The following is an 11,189-nucleotide window of genomic DNA, read 5'->3' on the forward strand; positions in this document are numbered from 1 at the left end:
ATATTTAGCAGAGAAGTAATAAATCATATCCTGGGGACTTTACACACAACCAGGATCAAGAGAATTATACCATATCTTAGCATCACCCTTTAATGAGAACGGAAATATCTTAAGTAAATAAAGGTAGCGCGATCTATCATTATTAGTAAACAGGGCAGCTATATCATTTAACTTAGTAAGATGTGCCACAACAGTTTCAGATTCATAGCCATAAAAAGGATGAGATTCAACTAAAGTAATTATATCTGGATCAACAGAAAAATCATAATAATCCTTATCGGGAACACAGATAGGTGAAGTAGCAAAAGCAGGGTCGGGTCTCATTCTATCTCTAAGAGATTCTTTACTCCATTTAACTAGCAACCTCTTAAGTTCATATCTATCCTGGCAAGCAAAAATAGCTACAGAAGATTCTACATCAAAAAGATAACCCTTAGGAATAGCAGGCATAGGTTCATCATCACTAACATAATCATGTTCGGGTTCAATAATTTCTCTTTCTCTAGACCTAGCAATTTTCTCATCAAGAAATTCACCAAGTGGCACAGTAGTATCAAGCATAGAGGTAGTTTCATCATAAGTATCATGCATAGCAGGAGTGGCATCATCGATAACATGTGACATATCAGAACCAATAGCAGTAATAGGTTTAGGTGTCGCAAACTTACTCATAACACAAGGAGAATCTAGGCTAGATGGCAGTCCCTTACCTCCCCTCGTAGTTGAGGGCAAAATAGTAGTTCGATCGTCTTTCAAGTTCTTCATAGTGTCCAGCAGATAAAAATCCCAAGTGACTCAAAGAATAGAGCTATGCTCCCCGGCAATGGCGCCAGAAATTAGTCTTGATAACCCACAAGTATAGGGGATCGCAACAGTTTTCGAGGGTAGAGTATTCAACCCAAATTTATTGATTCGACACAAGGGGAGCCAAAGAATATTCTCAAGTATTAGCAGCTGAGTTGTCAATTCAACCACACCTGGAAACTTAGTATCTGCGGCAAAGTGTTTAGTAGCAAAGTAATATGATAGTGGTGGTAACGGTAACAAAAGTAAATACAGCAAAAGTAATGTTTTTGGTATTTTGTAGTGATTGTAATAGTAATAACAGAAAAGTAAATAAGCGAGAACCAGTATATGGAAAACTCGTAGGCACCAGATTAGCGATGGATAATTATGTCGGATGCGGTTCGTCATGTAACAGTCATAACATAGGGTGACACAGAACTAGCTCCAGTTCATCAATGTAGTGTAGGCATGTATTCCGTATATAGTCATACGTGTTTATGGAAAAGAACTTGCATGACATCTTTTGTCCTACCCTCCCGTGGCAGCGGGGTCCTATTGGAAACTAAGGGATATTAAGGCCTCCTTTTAATAGAGAACCGGAACAAAGCATTAGCACATAGTGAATACATGAACTCCTCAAACTATGGTCATCACTGGGAGTGGTCCCGATTATTGTCACTTCAGGGTTGCCGGATCATAACACATAGTAGGTGACTATAGACTTGCAAGATAGGATCTAGAACACACATATATTCATTAAAACATAATAGGTTCAGATCTGAAATCATGGCACTCGGGCCCTAGTGACAAGCATTAAGCATAGCAAAGTTATAGCAACATCAATCTCAGAACATAGTGGATACTAGGGATCAAACCCTAACAAAACTGACTCGATTACATGATAAATCTCATCCAACCCATCACCGTCCAGCAAGCCTATGATGCAATTACTCACGCACGGCGATGAGCATCATGAAATTGGTGATGGAGGATGGTTGATGATGATGACGGTGACAAATCCCCCTCTCTGGAGCGCCGAACGGCCTCCAGATCAGCCCTCCCGAGAGATATTAGGGCTTGGCGGCGGCTCCGTATCGTAAAACACGATGATTTCTTCTCCCTGATTGTTTTCTCCCTGAAAGCCAATATATGGAGTTGGAGTTGGCGTCGGAGGGCCACCAGGGGCCCACGAGGTAGGGGGCGTGCCCAGGGGGCGTCCCCGACGCTCGTGAGCAGGGTGTGGGCCTCCTGGTCTTCATCTTTTGCGAGGATTTTTCTTTATTTTTTCTAAGGTGTTCCGTGGAGTTTCAGGACATTCTGAGGATTTTTATTTTCTGCACAAAAAAACAACACCATGGCAGTTCTGCTGAAAACAGCGTCAGTCCGGGTTAGTTCCGTTCAAACCATACAAGTTAGAGTCCAAAACAAGGGCAAAAGTGTTTGGAAAAGTAGATACGACGGAGACGTATAAAGCAACAACTTCATAGTTGTTCTAATTCCAAGAGCGGTTGGGAACTCGACAAATTGCTATCTTCCGTAGAAGACAGTCACCATGATCGTATTTGAACGTGCGTACAATACCGGTGTGCTCAACCTGTGGGCAGTCTGCTGAGATTTTTGGAAGTGGAACCCGGTCACGACTGTACACATTCACAAGTTCCCACTCGCAGTTGGAACCAATGTAAACAATCCAATCTCCATTTGCACCTGCCCAAGCCTTACCCTCAAGCGATGGCAACTTAACATCATACATATCATTATCAAGCGGCATCAACTTGCACAGGGCGAGGCCTCCGTCGTGCCGGCGCCAGTCATCAGGGTCACGGCGAAGAAGATAGGGGAGATCAAACCGCTCCTTGACTCTTGGGTTCCTTGTAATGATGTTATTAGTTGAGTCGAGAATGGGCTTGAACGAACCTGCCATGCTAGCCAAGGTGATGACGTCGCACCGATCAATGAGTTCCTCCACCATGTCATCTTTCAGATCGGGGCAAGAATAACGGGGTCGTTTCCGGCCTGTTCCCTCCATGGATAAGACGATCGAACAATGGCATAAGAAAGGGTGAAGAGCTAAAGGAAAATGGAGGAGGGAGAGGAAGAGCGTGTGAAAGCAGTTCCAAATCGAGAGGGAAAGGCGAAGAGTCGGTGGACGGTTGCCAGTTTGCCACGGTTCACGAAGAGGCGCCTCGGCCTATACGTCTGTTTGGAAATACTCCTACTACTCGCTGTCGTCTCACTGATATGTTGGAATGGGACCACATGTCAACAAAACATGGTGTGTAATTTCTCATGCAAAATGTGATCTGGCCGCGTTGGCCCGAGGTGCCGCATTAGTTATCGACCTTTATTTTTTTAATGGCGTGCTGTTCTGTTTTGAAGCACGACTAACTGGTACTGTACACAGAGAAAATATAAACTACTCTACCACTACTCCACCTCCAATACTAGTAGTATAAAAAGATATATAGGCTGGAGCTTTAGCGCTTTCTTGCCAAGGGCTGCCCACTTGCTTCTCACACTACCACCCTCTCTCCAGATCTAAAAAAGACGGCCCCTCTCTCCCTCCTCACCGGTGGTCACAGATCCGCCGAGGAAGAAAAGGACGTGCAGTGTTGATGCACTCTTCGTCGGCGAGCGAGGTCACACACTGACGACAAGGCCGTCCTCTCAGACCTAGCGCCCGCGCGGGATGGCCTCCGTCCCCAAGCACGTTGTCGTAGTGTGTGCGGAGGACGATGACCACGAGCAAAGCCACTTCCCGCCGACCCTCAGGTATGCTACCTCTTTTCGAACCATACCCTTGTTCTATTGCCCCATCTGCCACGTCGTTGCATGTGGATCTTTTTCCACTCCACCATCTTCCCAATTTGCTATCCTCTGCTCTGCTAGCCACGCAGACAAAAACCATAATTTGCACTATTAAAGGAAACCCTACTTCATGCAGACTAATCCATGTCTGGGTTGAATAAGGAAAGGAAGGGAGACTGTACTGTCCAAGAGAGTAGGCATCGAACCCGCATCTAGGTTGAAAAGGGGAAAATCAGTAGCTAAGGAACGAGTCTCGTGTCTCTTGGTTGAAGAAGGGTAGAAAGGCATGACAACGCAATAGAGAATGACCAGGTCAATCGGTTTGTTGTCCTCACATAGGAAAAAGGTGGCTAAAGAGAACAAAAATGGGACGTAATCCACATATGCTGCCTAGATATTTGTTGCTTTGGGCAACCATACCTCCCTCACCACTCTGCGTCCGTGGAGGTACATTGTACTGGTGCGCCCACTGTCTGAATGGGCCTCCCATGCTCTTATTGCCACTTTTTTTGCTGTTAGTATAACACCAGCAGTCAAGTCAAGCAATGCTACTGCTAAAGTGATGCCACATTTACTAATGCCGCTCTCAGTCTAATGCCACCGATAAATTTAAGCAATGCCATTTAATGTCACCGGATTATTTCAGGGTTAGTTGTTGATTGTGGATGTATTAAAGATTTGTCAGCTAAGGCATTCTAATGTTGTTGCACAGCCAGTATACCAATGATGAAACTTGTTACTACCTTCAGATTTTTGCACTGTTAATGCTTATAGATTACATACCTCACTTTCATGAGATGAGTTAATTTTTTTGTACAGTGTCACCAAAATGCCAAGGCGCTGATGTCATTTTATTTTGGTTAAACTGCATAGACAATTATGAAGACAAGAGGAAAGGTGAAGAGTGGGCACCTCCTCCTCCGGTTGTTCTCTTGATTAGTTCGATCAAGTTTTTATGTTTGATCGAATATCAAGATTGGGATAGCAATTTTTAAGGTCCCCCCGAGTTTGAAATGATATTTACCTTGGAGGTACATGGTTTGCAATTTTTTTATACTGTCATTAGTTAATAATGCTAGTTACCTTCAGACTTTTGTATTTGGTTTAATGCTCATGCACAGCTAGTATACCAATGTTGAAACTTGTTACCTTTACATTTTGTATTGTTAATTCTTATAGAAACCTTCCAGTGCTAGAGTTTATTGAAATCTGTTCAGTAAAACCATTGTACTGTACCCTGTAATAAACTAGCTGCTTGATATTTGTGCAGACAGAGATGTCTGCACGTTGCTCTTTGGCAAACAAACAAAGTGTCTGCAATTTTGGTTGAACTGCACAAGAGAATAGTATAGTCACTGCATGTAGTGCCATTTGAAAATAGACACAAATATTGGATAGTCACTTCATGGACTACAGAAAAGTAGTACTGTACTATTTACTGGCCAACACTAGGTGCTTCATTGCTTTGGTCTGATTATACAATGGCATCATTTTGCCTAAGTTAAAGTTTGTATTCCGAAAATAGTCTTGCGGTGTGATCGAGAGAAGACCAAATCATATTTCAGTGGATGTTCCTCCATCATGTGTGGTTCATTCTCATGGTTCCAGCTGTTGGTGAAACCACTTACGTTTGCAAGAGGAATTGTAGGCTTCACAAACAAATTTGTCTTTCAGTCTGTACTGAATGTTGGCCAAGAGAAGCATCCATGTTAGTAGGAACAACAGATGTTTTTTCTAGATCTTTGCTTTTGGAGCTACATATTTGTATATGATCTGTGAATCATTGAGATGCATTAACATGTTGATCTTATGTATGGGAATCGTACTAGTTAGTTTTAGTTGCAACGCAAGATCCAAAGTGGCTGATCTTTGCTTTTGGAGCTACATATTTGTATATGATATGTGAATGATTGAGATGCATTAACAGTTACTTATTTCTGTTCGCTCAGTGTTTACAAGTTACTAATCGATCACTAGCTAGCCTACAAATGCGCTCCTGGAAGTTTTATTTGCGACGCAAGATGCGAAGTGGCAGTTTTTTGAATAAAAATGCCTACCTTTGAAGAAACTGACAAGCTACACTATCGATCCTACACGGATAAAATGCCTACCTCTGAAGAAACTGACAAGCTACAGTATCGATCCTACATGGATAAATAGCGGATCACGCACGTACTACCTCCTTTCCGCTTTGCAGGGCTCAATTCAAGAAACGACCTACTCGATCCTACACGAATAAATAGCAGATCATGCAGATACTAGTACCTCCTTTCCGGTTTGCAGGCCTTAATTCAAACCTCTCACCAACCAAGGTACTCCCTCCGTCCGGGTTTATTAGTCCCGTGAGCAAAGCAGCAAGACCAAGGCATGGCAATAATTATCGGCATGCAGAAGTTTAAGCCTAATTAATTCTAGCGATTTAAGTGGCTGCATGCGTGCCCTCGGTTGTGACTCGTTGCATGCTGCTTTGCGTACTGCCTGCGAGCGATTCTGAGTGTCTGCATGCAGCCGGCCATAATTAAGGCAGCTAACTGATGCCAAAAAAGATATGCTTTAATTGTTGCGGGCTTTTTAAATCCGTGGAATCATTATTGACAAGGAGGGAGATGATTCGAGTGCAATCGTTTGACCGCCATGTCGGCGTGCGACCCAGACGGGATGGGACGACACAGTCATAATTTCAGTTTCTCTAGTTTTCCACGGCAAGCTGGCGCGCTAAGCCATTATGCATTGAATTCCGATGACCGTCGCGCTACCTTCCCCCTATAAGTATTGTTTCCCGGCCTTCTCCGGTGCCACTGTGACCCAACTCGCCATATCCTCATAAGCCACCACCGGCCCGATGTCGCTCGCCACGTCCGCCATGCCCCCACCCGTCCATGATAGGCGACGCCGGAGGTGGTCACCGCCGAAACTAGTGTTCGGTTTTTCACCAGAAGACAGACGGAGGGAGGAGGAATTCTATCTGTCTTTAGATGGCAATGCGGAGATCGAGGAGTTGTTGGAGCGTGACCGCATGGCGGAGGAGTAGGAGTTGTTGGAGCGCGACCGCCTGGTGGAGGAGCAGCGTATCGCTGATTTGCGCCGCCAGCGGGACATGGAGTAGCAGCGCACCGACGCTCTGATTCGCGAGTAGAGCGCCCGCAACTGGGCCGACTACGTGGAGGCTGGCGCCCGGCAAATAGCCGTGGAGGCTGTCAGGCATGCACGCGTTCGCGACGCTGATTTTTACTACCAGCTCGTCAAGTGGGTTTCCCGCTTGGAAGCCGAAGCTTCAGTGGACCACGCCGGCATGGAAAGGGCCAATGCACACGAGCAATGCGCCCTATCGCACCTCTTGCAAGTCCGAGGCGAGGCGCAGGACGCCGGTGCCGGCATTTAGCGTGTACCACAGATGGTGGTCGGCATCGTCTAGTTAGCTAAGAGTAAGTTAGTACTTGTATGCTACTAGAGTATTAGTGGGAGTAGATAGTTAACTTGGCTATGATGGTTGTCAACGTGGAAGTTCAGTACTCTATATGTGGATCAGACCTGTTACTTTGCTCTGAATGTTGAACTTTTTGTTTGAACATATGGAATGGGTTGTTATTTTTTTAAATGGGTTGTATTTATCCTCCACGGGTTTAGAGGCTGACTTGTAGGCCTAGCAAGTTGACGCGTACACAATCAAGAGATGATTGTACGTGGAGAGGATGACAGCAGGGACCCGCCAAGGTCATGGCAGTACGCAAGCAAGTGCCTCCTTATTTCAAGACAATAAAAAAATGGCTCCTCCTAGTGGATTTCTGACATCTGGGTCCCATGCCATTGTCAATGTAGTCAATAAACGAGAGAATTGTACAACGAGCGGCTGACACCAGGGACCCAGCAGCTCGCCCAGTTATTTTTGTTTTGGGTTAATTTGATAAATGTCACTCCAAATATGGTGTATCCAAGAAATTCCACTACAATTTCCAAACTTTGAAAAATGCCATTTCATGCCATTTCTAGTGGCATTTTTTGAAGTCTGGAGTGGCGTTTTTCAAAGTTTGCAAACTGCAGTGGCATTTTTCAAAGTTTGCAAAAATTGCAGTGGCATTTTTCAAAGTTTGGAAATTGTAGTGGCATTTTTATGAATCGCCATAATTGGAGTGGCATTTATCTAATTTGTTTTTGAAACGGAAGCAGGGTGTCAACTGGGCTGTGCGGGACACTCTGGCCTGTCTAGACAACCTTTTCTTTTATATTTACCACAGACCAGCCCAGTAGTTTTTCTTTCTTTCTGAAAATGGCTAGCCCAGTTTTTTTGTGATTTGTCAAGTAAGTTGCTTTATCTAGCTTGTTGGGCTACAAATCTTTCAAGACGAGAAGAGCTTCATTCGGCTGGCCGAGAAAATGGCCTATCAGTAATGAGAAATGGGTTGTACATTTTTAAAACACATCAAATCGGCAATTAGTTTCAAATATATTTTTTTCATTTCGAGATTTTAAATTGCATTGATTTTTATGCATGGACAATTTATTGGATTTTATATTGATATACATTTATTTTTAAAATCAGTCTGAATGTGACTCGAAATTTCGGGATTAAAAACAGTTCAGACCGCACCGACATATGCAAAATTCCGTATAATTTTTTAACCGTGGCCACAATATGCGATATAATGCTAACAAAAAGAATATAGGCTCCAAAAAAACCCGTAAGAATTAGCAAATGGGCTGTAAATTATTTGAAATAATGGCATATGGGCTGTATGCTATTTTCCACAGGTTTGAGGCTTTCCATAGATGGCATGTATACTGTTGGATGTCCATCCAACGGCCGTCGTGCTTCTTCAATCTCTGCTCTTCCTGCTCCAGCCGCTCAAACAAGAGCCGGCGGGACTGCCTGCTCCCTCGTCCCCGTGGCCGGCTGTGCTGCCGCGCAGGCCTCACTGCCACACCCTACTCCCATCGCTGGCCTAGCCATCCCTCTTGAGGGAGTCCTGGACTAGGGGGTGTCCGGATAGCCGGACCACCATCATCGGCCGAACTATCATCGGCCGGACTATCATCATCGGCCGGACTCCAAGACTATGAAGATACAAGATTAAAGACTTCGTCCTGTGTCCGGATGGGACTTTCCTTGGCGTGGAAGGCAAGCTTGGTGATACGGATATGTAGATCTCCTACCATTGTAACCGACTCTATGTAACCCTAGATCTCTCCGGTGTCTATATAAACCGGATGGCTCTAGTCCGTAGGGCACAACAACAACCATTACAACAATCATACCATAGGCTAGCTTCTAGGGTTTAGCCTCCTTGATCTCGTGGTAGATCCACTCTTGTAATACCCACAATATCAATATCAATCAAGCAGGACGTAGGGTTTTACCTCCATCAAGAGGGCCCGAACCTGGGTAAAACATCGTGTCCCTTGTCTCCTGTTACCATCCGCCTAGACGCACAGTTCGGGACCCCCTACCCGAGATCCGCCGGTTTTGACACCAACATTGGTGCTTTCATTGAGAGTTCCTCTGTGCCGTCACCGATAGGAAGGATGCCTCTTCCCATCTTCAAGGACGGTATCTTCGCCAAAGGAGCCTTGGCCGCCGGCCAAACTATCCGGCTAGGAGGTTTTCTTATGACCGCCTGTCCGGCCACCGCTTCGACGATGACCTCTCGGGTCATCGAAAGCAATCTTCACGTCAACTCGGAATTCACCGAGCAGCTAGATCCAGCAGAGCTCTCATCTGTAAATGAACTCTTGGATCGGATCGCCGCCCTGGGAGTCTCTACAGACTACAATCAGATCGGGCTTAAAACCGATCTAAGAGAGATTAACTCTCCCCAGGTTACCCACCACGTCACGGTGGTAGAGGAACATCGCGGCGACCCTTCTCCTATATTGAAAACTAGTCATGTCCGGGCTACCGAACCCTCCATGCCGGATTCCCGCGGAGGGGCGGATTTCGATCAAGCACTGAACATAAAGTCAGGCATCGGACCGGACTCGTTGGACAACGTTCCACTTTCCAAGCTTCCAAATTCGGAAACTTCTCGGCCCTCAAGCCTCGAGATGGACAGGGTCCCGGACTCAATTAGGCCCACCCGTCCAGATATATGCGATCTATCTCTAATTCGGCAAGAGCCAGCCGAAACAGTACATCATTACTGGGCCAGATTCCTCCTGGTTATGGATAGGATAAAGGACTGCCGAGAGGAAAACGCAATCTCGATTTTTTGCAATAATTGCACGGACAGGGGAATCTTGAACGCCGTCAGCCGTCGCGAAATCACACACTTCACCGACCTGGCATCCATAGTGCGAAAGTACTGTGTGATAGAGAGTTTCCGGAAAACCGAAAATAGGTTTTGGGACAATCTGACCCCGGATACAGCCCCAGTCCACAACAAAAGGGTGCATTACACTCAGGCACCAGGTACAAAAACCAAAAAACAGAAGCCCCATAAAGGGAACGGAACCGTATTGGAGGGATGGCTTAGCAAACCCTGTACAATTGACAGTACCAAGGGCGCCACCCCAACACATAGCCTTCGAGCATGTTGGATATTACGGCAGGTGGCCAAAAGTGGCGAGGAGCTTCTAGCCCTGGAAAACCACACCAACAGTACCGGTACGGTATCAACAGTCTTCGAAACTTTCGCATCAAACAATATGCGGAAACGAACAATCCGCGGCCTCGCCGAAGTCTACCAAGTAGCAACAGCAAATCCTTGGAGCGACGCGGCCATAACCTTCAACGCCAGCGACGAACCTAAATTCGGAACAGCCCGAGCACCAGCCGCATTGGTCCTCAATCCAATAGTGGACGGCTTTCGACTCACCAAGGTACTCATGGATGGCGGCAGCGGATTAAACCTCATCTACGAGGAAACTCTTCAAAAAATGGAAATAGACTGGAGCCGCATTGAGCAAAGTAGCACAACCTTCAGAGGAATAATCCCTATCCGGGAAGTGCGCTGCACCGGAAAAATCACACTTGATGTGGTGTTCAGCTCACCGGACAATTACAGGTCCGAAGAAATCACGTTCCAAGTGGCACCGTTCAGCAGCGGATATCACGCTATATTAGGACGAGAGGCATTCACAAATTTTCAAGCCATACCCCATTACGGGTACATGAAGCTCAAAATGCCTGGGCCCGGCGGGATAATCACTCTCGTTAGTAATCCGGACATAGCACTCCGCGCCGAAAACAAAACAGCCGCATTAGCCCTGGAGGCACTATCCGAAGCCCTAGCGGCAGAGGAACTCACCGCGCTGTGCTCTACGGTGCATAGAGACGATGTGACACTCGATAAGAGATCCAAGTCCACCTCCTTTAAACCAGCGGACGAAATAATAAAATTCCAGGTCCATCCAACGAACCCGACAAAGACGGCCTCCATCGGGGCACAGTTGAACCCTGATGTAGACGCCGCACTGCGAGAATTCCTTCGGGAAAACTGGGACATTTTCGCCTGGCATCCTTCAGATATGCCAGGAATCCCTCGCAGATTGGCAGACCATAGCCTAAATATCCTAAAAGGGTTCAAGCCAGTCAAACGGGCTCTTCGACGATTTTCGGAACCCAAAAGACAAGCAATGGGAGAAGAACTAGCCAAACTATT

This window comes from Triticum aestivum, chromosome 3B (genome assembly GCF_018294505.1).
Source record: "Triticum aestivum cultivar Chinese Spring chromosome 3B, IWGSC CS RefSeq v2.1, whole genome shotgun sequence".
NCBI lineage: Eukaryota > Viridiplantae > Streptophyta > Magnoliopsida > Poales > Poaceae > Triticum > Triticum aestivum.